The 10,163-nt window shown below is 38.8% G+C and overlaps 1 pseudogene; it reads right to left on the bottom strand.

Annotated features, from left to right (window-relative positions):
* Positions 1 to 6,634: 6,634 nt before the first annotated feature.
* Positions 6,635 to 9,032, bottom strand: LOC130970715 (acyl-acyl carrier protein thioesterase TE3, chloroplastic-like; annotated as a pseudogene).
* Between the last annotated feature and the right edge of the window lie 1,131 nt (positions 9,033 to 10,163).

Below are 10,163 nucleotides of genomic sequence, written 5' to 3' on the forward strand. Positions count from 1 at the left end.
AGATAAAACTCCCAAAAGATAAGATAAGATAAGAATATCTTATCCAGGGAAGATCACGGCCAACTACTATAAATACACTGGAGCACCCAGGTATGGCATTCATTCCACATTCTACACTTATCTGCTTGGACCCATGCTAACTTAAGCATCGGAGTGTCATTGCAGGTACCACCACCAACCACTCCACAAATCAAGCTCGGGTCCCTGACCCTCACCTCGGGCCATCCCAAGACGACCGAGCTACACGTTTCAGGTAACCCTCGGAACAATAACCATAGCTTGCTTCAAGCCGACAATCTCCGTGGGATCGACCCTTACTCACGTAAGGTATTACTTGGACGACCCAGTCCACTTGCTGGTTAGTTGTGCGGAATTGCAAAAGTGTGATTGCAATTTCGTGCACCAGGAACATCTGCTCACAGTAACGGTTAGTGAACCGTGCAGAGTCCCGAGCAGGAAAAGCTCTCTTTGCTTCATCAACCTTGATGATTCTCTTTATCCACTTTGTGGGTGGCTTAACGCTTGTAGAAGGTTGTGCCTTAGCCAAGGGTCTTTCAGTGCCTTTCCTTGCCGGTGTCTTGTCAGTAGTCTTCTCCTTTCCTCTCTGGGTACCCATCCTAAGGAAAAATGAAAGAGAAAGAAAGTTAAAAATAGATAGCGGAAACCGAAAGGAAAAAATTCCAAGTGAAAATAATGCCCAAGCAAATAAATAATGTCTTGAGGGCATGGTAGCTACAACATGCACAGAAGACATCAATGAAGATCATAAAGGCATATTATACAACTAGATGCAAGAGGGATTATGGCATGCAAGTAAGAGACATGAGAAGCATAGCTCAAGCATCAAGTTCAATACTAAGTATCACATGGAAGAAAATAATGAGCATTGGTATGATGACAATTGTGAATGAGATACTCAATATAAGTAGATGGCAAGAGTTGTGAACAAGAGGCATTAAAGTAGGAAGAATATAATAGAAAAGTGTTCAAAATGTCATGTTGGCTTTGTCACAAACACTTAGTGTTCAAGTGAAAATAGGAATAAAAACAAGTAATCCAAATGTATGTGAGACCTATAATAAAATGTCAATTGTCAAATTACTTTTCAAAATATCCACAAACTCAAAGATAATAAAAGAATACCCAAATAAAGTTCCAACACCAACATAAAAAAATGCAAAAGAAAATAATGAAAAAGAAATCATCAATAATAAGTTAAAAGAAAATTAGGGAGAAAAGAAAACAAGAAATAAATGCAATAAAGGAAAGAAGAATGAAAGAGTAGAGGAGAGGGAGAAAAGAAACCTTAATGGAGAAGAAGGAAGTAGGATGAAGAAAGAAGTGGAAAGTAAGAAGTAAGAAAGGTGAAAGAAGGAGGAAGAAAGAAGAAAGAATTAGGAAAGAAGAAAGAGAATTAGGATATGGGGGTGTTTGAAATCTGGGAGGCGCACTAGGGAATTAAGGCGACACTAACAACGCGCATGCGTACAGCACGCGGGCGTGTGCTTTGCGCAAAAAGAAAGGATGCATAAGCTTCCAGTGCGCGGACGCGGGCACTGGATTGTGCCAGTCGCGCGAGTCCAGCCTTGCCCACGCACAACTCTCTGTTTGTTTCGGGCTGGGTCCAAAGTTGCACGCGATGCGTGCGCGTCATGCACGTGCACGCGTCGATGGGCATGTGTGAAAAAGGACGCGCACGCATTAGCAACGCATACGCGTGCGTGAATTGGCGCCTCTAGCACTATACCAGCCCCGGACCAGCATAACTCTCGGGTAAATCATGCTTTTATGCCGATTTCTCCAACCACGCGGACGCGCCATAGACGCGGCCGCGATGGTGCCTTAGGCACGTTTCTCGCCTAGCTCTTGCACCATTTTCTGTTCAATCCACCATATTTCGCGTGCGCGAAGGACGCGAACGCGTGCTAGGCGCTGGCAGGTCGATCCCCCTTTTTTTAAAAATATAATGTAAGTGATGCAGAATGTATGCTTGAACACTGATAAAAAGAAAACAAAAAAACTAAGAATGATAAGGAACAATCATACCATGGTGGGTTGTCCCCCACCTAGCACTTTGCTTTAATGTCCTTAAGTTAAACGGTCCACAGACTCAGTCTATTACTGTAGGTGGATCCTCCAAGAGGAGGATCTCTAGCTCCTTGCTGTCCTTCATCTTCTCACCATGGTAAAGCTTCAAGTGGTGGCCATTGACCTTGAGGATAGTGGGGCTGGAGGGGTGCCTCAGGTGGAAGATGCCATATGGTTCAGCCTTTTCCACTCTGTAGGGGCCTTCCCATCTGGATCTCAGCTTTCCAGGCATGTGTCTCAACCTGGAGTTGTAAAGGAGAACCAACTCCCTAGGTCTGAACACCCTTCGCTTGATGTTCTTGTCATTGATGACAAGTCATCTTATGCTAGTTTCACAAGCATTATTCATTTGTTTCTTTAGGTTTTATGCACTTTCTTGCGCAATAAGTAAGTGGTTGGAGTGGAATTTCATGATTGTTGTGATTCAATCAAACATCATTAATTTTATACAAAATCATGGGATTTATGCAAGAATTAAGAGATTATTATAAACGATGCAATTTCTTATGATTTTGGTGAGACTTTGATTTCTTGTTTGATTGATTTTAGGTGACAAAATAGAGAGGAAGAGATGCATTCCAGGGCAACGCTACGTTCAATTAAGGAACGCTACGCTCAGTAGCGACGCGCACGTGCACAGGGCACTTACGCGTCAGCAATGACTTTTGAAAATCCACGCGCACGTACGCATGATGCGTACGCGTGGATGTGCTTGGCGCTCATTTACAAAGAGAGCGCTACGTTAACTCAGTGAATGTTTTCGAGCATTTTGAGTTTGGAATTGGAAGTTTTGCACCCGACGCACACGCACGCATGGCGTGCACACGTCGATGGAGCATCGAGATGAAACACACGCAAGCGCAAAGGACGCACATGCGTGGGAGCGTTCATGGTGCGAACATAGCGCTCATTTAACGAATGCTATCAAGGACGCGCAAGCGCACAGGGCACGGACGTGTCAATATGCAAAGATGACAGGGGACGCGCATGCGCAGAGGACGCATACGCGTGAGTAAGTGAACGCTGCGCTCAATTCACCAACGCTACGTTCTCCTGGAAGCAGCAACCCAGCAACATCTCTAACCCACTTCATCAGAAGGCCAAAAAGCCCATTCCAAGTATTGAAAGACTAGATTAGAAAGTGTATAAATAGGAGAAGATTTGATTTCATTAGAGGTTCGGATTTTAGACTTTATTTTCATTTTTAGTTTTTCTTGAGAATTTTCAGATCTAAGTTCAGTTTTATTTTGTTCTTTATCTTCTGCATAATTTTCTTTTCTGTTTTGGTCTTACTTGAGCTATGATGAACTAAACCCCAAATTCATTAGGGGGAGGAGCTCTACTGTAATTCCAATGAATCAATAAAATTCTACTTCTTCTAAATTCATTTCTGTAGCAATTGGATATCTTCCGCTTTGTTTGTGATTTATTCACTCCGAAATGGGGTTTAATTCAGTGAATGTGGGTGTGAGCCTCAGAAAGGGAATCACCTTCGTTTGAACTGAAGCTCTGTCCAACACAATTCTCATTATCAACACTATTCGGGAGGAATTGAGGTTCTGAGAATTTGTGTGGCTTATGGATAAGAGAATGTGCTTTAATTCTTCTAATGACAATTAGATCAAGGAATTGGCAAGATTGATTGTGATTAGAGAAATTGGGTTGCCAAGATATTGGGATCCAATTAATTTCAATCCGCTATAGATCTACTTAAATGATTGAGAAAGGAGTTGAGACTAATTGATTCAGGCAGGATTACAGTACCTCTAATCCCTGATGACCCCTTTTATCAAAATTTCCCTTTAGATCTCTCTGCAATCTATAGTCTCTAATTCAATTTTGATTTCCCATACCCAAATCCCTTTAGTGTTCATGCAATTTAAGTTCTCTGCCAATTTAGATCTTGCAATTTAAATTCCGTGCACTTTATAATTCAGCATATACTTTTCTTGCAATTTAAGCTTCAGCTCTTTTACTTGCTTACGTTTCAAGTTACAGTCTAATTAATTCTCTGCCATTTACTTTTATGCCAATTTACCTTCAGTATTTCCAATTTCTTGCAATTTACTTTCGGTTAAGTCAATTGGTGCACGAATTTGCAATCCGTACAACTAACCAGCAAGTGTACTGGGTCGTCCAAGTAATACCTTACGTGAGTAAGGGTCGATCCCACGGAGATTATTGGTTTGAAGCAATCTATGTTTATTTTATTAATCTTAGTCAGGATGTCAATAATGTGATTTGGATTTAATTGTAAGAAGTAAAAGTGTTTGGAATAAGGAATTGTTACTTTATTAATGGAGAATATGTTGGAGTTTTGGAGATGCTTTGTCCTCTGAATTTCTGCAATGTAATATTCAACTCAATTGTTTGTAAAGTTCCATCCATGGCAAGCTGTATGTAGGGTGTCACCATTGTCAGTGGCTACCTCCCATCCTCTCAGTGAAAACGGTCCAGATGCTCTGTCACAGCACGGCTAATCAGCTGTTGGTTCTCGATCATGTTGGAATAGGATCCATTGATTCTTTTGCGTTTGTCATCACGCTCAGCAATCGCGAGTTTGAAGCTCGTCACAGCCATTCAATCCTTGAATCCTACTCGGAATACCACAGACAAGGTTTAGACTTTCCGGATCCTCAAGAGTGGCCGCCATCAGTTCTAGCTTATACCACGAAGATTCTGATTAAGGAAGCTAAGAGATGCTCATTCAATCTGATGTAGAATGGAGGTATTTGTCAGGCACACGTTCATGGATTGAGGAAGGTGATGAGTGTCACGGATCATCACCTCCTTCATAATTAAGCGCGAATGAACATCTTAGATAGGAACACACACACGTTTGAATGAAATAGAAACAATCGCATTAATTCATCGAGACGCTGCAGAGCTCCTCACCCACAACAATGGAGTTTAGAGACTCATGCCGTCAAAGTGTATAAAATTCAGATCTGAAAATGTCATGAGGTGCAAAGTAAATCTCTAAAAGTTGTTTAAATAGTAAACTAGTAACCTAGGTTTACAGAAAATGAGTAAACTATGATAGATAGTGCAGAAATCCACTTCTGGGGCCCACTTGGTGTGTGCTGGGGCTGAGACTTAAGCTTCTCACGTGCCTAGGGCTGTTTTGTGCATTCAACGCCAGGTTGTAACCTGTTTCTGGCATTGAACTCCAGCTTGTAACCTGTTTCTGGCGCTGGACGCCAGACAGCAGCATGATACTGGCGTTGAACGCCAGTTTACATCGTCTATCTTCGCGCAAAGTATAGACTATTATATATTGCTGGAAAGCCCTGGATGTCTACTTTCCAACGCCGTTAAGGGCGCGCCAATTGGACTCCTATAGCTCCAAAAAATTCATTTCGAGTGCAGGGAGGTCAGAATCCAACAGCATCAGCAGTCCTTTTTCAGCCTAACTCAGATTTTTGCTCAGCTCCCTCAATTTCAGCCAGAAAATACCTGAAATCACAGAAAAACACACAAACTCATAGTAAAGTCCAGAAATATGATTTTTGCCTAAAAACTAATAATATTTAACTAAAAACTAATTAAAACATACTAAAATCTACATGAAATTACCCCCAAAAAGCGTATAAAATATCCGCTCATCACAACACCAAACTTAAACTGTTGCTTGTCCTCAAGCAACTAGATGAATAAAAGAGAATAAAAAGAAATCAAGAAGCAATAATATCTCAGAGTTTTAAGTGAAGCTCAGATTCTAATTAGATGAGCGGGGTTAGTAGCTTTTTGCTTCCAAACAGTTTTGGCATCTCACTTTCTCCTTTGAAATTCAGAATGATTGGCATCCATAGCAACTCAGAATTAAGATAGTATTATTGATTTTCCTAGTTAAGTATGTTGATTCTTGAACATAGCTACTTTTATGAGTCTTGGCCGTGGCCCTAAGCAATTTGTTTTCCAGTATTACCACCGGATACACAAATGCCACAGACACATGACTGGGTGAACATTTTCAGATTGTGACTCAGCTTTGCTAGAGTCCCCAGTTAGAAACTAAATATTTTTCCCTCGCCTCTAAATTTAGTCACCAATGAGATACACAGAATCAATTCCAGAGGGAGATCGCAATATCTAACTATAGTAAGATCACCAAAGAGAAATCGTCTTTGCAGTTGCTGAAATTCGAAATCAATAACATCAACGGGGAAGGCAATTGTCAATGCATCTAGGAGATAACATGAAAAAAAGAAAGAAACCGCCAAGGATGAGAATGAGTCTCAGTAGACTTTGCAGATAGCTTTAAAAATAAATTTAGCAGGTTATTTGTTGAAGCGGATGGCTTTGCAAAAACTTCCGTTTTGGTTATGGTTAATTTAGAACTTAGAAGAGCTGCTAAATAAATACATATAGAGTATCAACGATCCATACACAAGTGAATAATCCATTTTATATTTCTTTCCATGATTTAAATTTATTGGACTCTCCATTTTAGCACTGTGATACCTCCTCAGACACCCACAGGAAAGATTGAATGCAAGTTATAAGATAATAATTACCTTTGTAATATTGCATTCTAGCAACCAAATTAAGAGGCCTCGTTTCGAATAAATTTCACAAACTTCGACTTCATCTCTGCTGGAATTCGAATCGGCCGATAGTTTTTGTCAAGCCAAACAGCCGTAGCCTTAGCCTCCAAAATAGGCTGCAATCAAATAAATCAAATATAATTAAAAATATGAACCATGTAGATAAAATATAAATTGTAAGTGATGAAGATAAACCTCTTGGTTTGGAAGCTTAATGATGAAGTGATCGAAGTATAACCGTGCTGCTGAAGATCCAGATATCCTAACCTTCACTACAAATTTATCCCCACTCTGTTTGCATGTTCTAAGCATGAGTATAATAATATTGGTGACAGAACAATCATGACTTCGCACTATGTATCTTAACAAAGAGAATGGCAAACAAAATCTCAGAGCCTCACTCTTAGTGGTGCAAGGAATTTTATTGATAACTCTGATAATGCTAATGCATCGCCAGTACGAGCTACAGCATCACAATTACAATGCTTTCCAAGAGTTCATGACGACCTTATGAAGATATCATAGACAAGGATTAGTTTATGCATTTCAAATACAAAATATTACTTCTGTTTTCTGTGGAAATTATACAGCTTCCAACCCTTGATTTCAGAAACGGAACAATCTAAAATATCCTAGAGATCTGAAAACATTTTCAGCATATTCAAGATAACAAAACTACTACGCGTACAAGTTGAATCTCTTAAAAGGAAGAAAAATAAACTACTGACATGAATAGCATTAGATTGCATCTAAATTAGAATACATAGATTAGAGATGATGGTATGCTTATGTAGAAATCACTCCTAATCACTCATAATTCCAACCAAATTTATTTTCTAAAAGTATATGCACTGAGGCAAATGATTATTCCAAAAATGAAAAATCAACCTTATGAATTACCAAAGAATCATTTGCACAATGAGGCTAAGCTAATGCATGCCGAGTACCTTTTTTATTTTTATTTTTCTTTTTCCTATTGCCTTGTACTTGCTTTGCTATTTGGATTTAAGCTTTTTCATACTTTCAAAAAGAATTGTGTTCTTTTGGAGTTATAAGCACTTCAAAATTGAAATCTACATTCATATATTACAAGATATACATATAAAGAAGCAAAGTGAAAACAATCCAGATTACTGGAAACTTAGATTTGTCAATTTATGAAATCTCACCGTGTTGGCAATAACTTGAATAGACTGCATTGTTGACCACACCATATTGATCCAACTCATAATCACGGACTTTCATTTCAACTTCACAGAATTCACTCATTCTGCAACATGAAGAAAGTTAAATGAGTTAAATGAGTTATATGAGTAGACGAGCTAGTTAAATAATAAAAAAAATATTGATATTTTAAGAACAATATTATATGATGTCATTCGAAGATTGAACATAAATTTATTGCCATTTCCACAAGAGAGTTTTCAAATATACAGAAGCAAATGATAGCTATTCTACATATTCATTCATGGTCCTCAAATTATGAAAGATAGATATTGGCAAATTTCTCAAAGATTATTCACCTTTGATGGGCCAAGGGCGTGCCTATTTCTTTTGGGAGCAAACTTATCACTGTCGTGATCTTGTGGAATTAAATTTGGAAATAAAAAATACTATGTATACACTACAAGTTAGCCACCATATATTTGTGTACAAAAACATGCCCTGATTAATTCGTTTTTCATATATATTTTGTATTTCAACATTGGGTGACTGATGGGTGGCTGAGTTTTAGTGGACACTAACATAATTCATGTATTATTACATCGGAAGTTGTCTGTTAAATTACAAACTAAACATTATCGCGCAAGCAATAAGATACCATTTTTTTTATTTCTTCTAAGAAATTTAGCTAGCGAAACAAATAACACTCCATCTAATCAAACACCTTTCACTTAAAATAACAACAAAAGAATCCATCAGGAACTCACCCCAAAAATAAAGAATAAAGCTTGAATGCAAGGCATATACTATGGCAAGGCAACAAGATTAGGGAAATGTGTTTGCGACACATCAATTAACAACTTAAAATCCAATATTTAACGTCTTAATGAAAATTAACAACAAAGAAGAACCAAGGAATAGATGAAGTACCCTTTGCCCCCTCTGAGATCGAAGAGCGGTGAGGAGGCGCTGGCGCTAGCAGGAAGAAGTGATTGGAGTGCCGGCAGATTGAAGCGCCGGCGGGGAATGATGAGATGAAACGGCGTAGTGTTGAGGGAGCGTAGAGAAGAGAGCGGCATGTGGTAAGAGTACGGAGAAAATGAAATTGAGTGCAGCATTTTGCGGATGATTGTGAGGGCGTTACAACTAAAGCAACATCCCTCTCAGCCTTTAAACATTTCAACTACTTTTCTTTTCTTTTTATTTTATTTCTATTGGTATACTAAAAACAACGATCACTCTTCAACAAAAAAGATGCACAGCATCGATCGCGATATTTATTTCTCATCTGCCGCTCACAATGTTCCTCATTCTATTTTTCATATTTGTTTCAACTAATCTATTTGTGCCCTTCATTTATATTCGCGGTAAATATTAAATCGGTACTCAATATTCTTGTGCTAATAAAATAGTACCTAAAAGAAATTAAAATTTAACAAGCATGTTTTAAATTCATCAGAAGAATAGTCACAAAAAAAAATTCATCAGAAGAATGGGACAAATTAATGAGAGATGAGAGAGGGAGAGCAAGAGAGGTGGAGAAACATGGGGTGGGAAAACACTCGGGGAAAGAACTAGGCAAACGACCAAACATGATAAGGATTTTAGGTGTTCTAAGGGTTATTTGAAACGATAATTTGAGATTTAACAAGAGGTCTAAACTCCTTTTGGAACAACATTCGATTTGTACGGATATCGAGATACGCTGTTTGAGTTCTTCGTGAAATTGTGGGGGTAGTACCTACAAAAAATTTCGATACTTAAGTTAGCAAGGTCTTTAAACAGGTTTTTAGTAGATTGGGACTTGAATATACTTAAGGGGTATTAGTATATTTATAGTAGAATTATAACCACTTTTTTCGAATAGTTTCACTTTCATTGGTGGACAGTCGTTCCTTTTATCTTGAGAGTTTGTTAGGGTCTATCTTTTAGGAGAGATAGAGATAATAGGAGAGATTAGGGGAAGCAGTTACTTATGTAAATAAGTAGAATTGAACATTTTTGTCGCGTCCGGGGGTCAGGTGAGTGGAAGAGGCCACCCTTGTTGGGCCTTTATCCTTAATGAACCTGACTGTGGGTCAGGGTATGAACAGTGCCCCTACTTGAGTCCGAACTTTCATGAGGTCGGTCTCAAACATTTGTGGTTCTAATTTCTTTCGTCGGGTATGCCGTATTCAAAAGGTCAAATACTCGACGTGTTTCAAATTTTTGAAACATTGCCATTTAATGGCGTGGAGAACGTTACGCGACCAATTTCCTGGGAGTTCGCGCGTGGCTTTTAAAGAGAGACGTGAAATGTCTTTTTTGCCCATTGTCTCTTTATAAAAGTTTCGCACCTTCCTTCTTTTCCCTTTTCCGTTTTTG

The sequence above is a fragment of the Arachis stenosperma genome, chromosome 3 (genome assembly GCF_014773155.1).
Source record: "Arachis stenosperma cultivar V10309 chromosome 3, arast.V10309.gnm1.PFL2, whole genome shotgun sequence".
Lineage (NCBI taxonomy): Eukaryota > Viridiplantae > Streptophyta > Magnoliopsida > Fabales > Fabaceae > Arachis > Arachis stenosperma.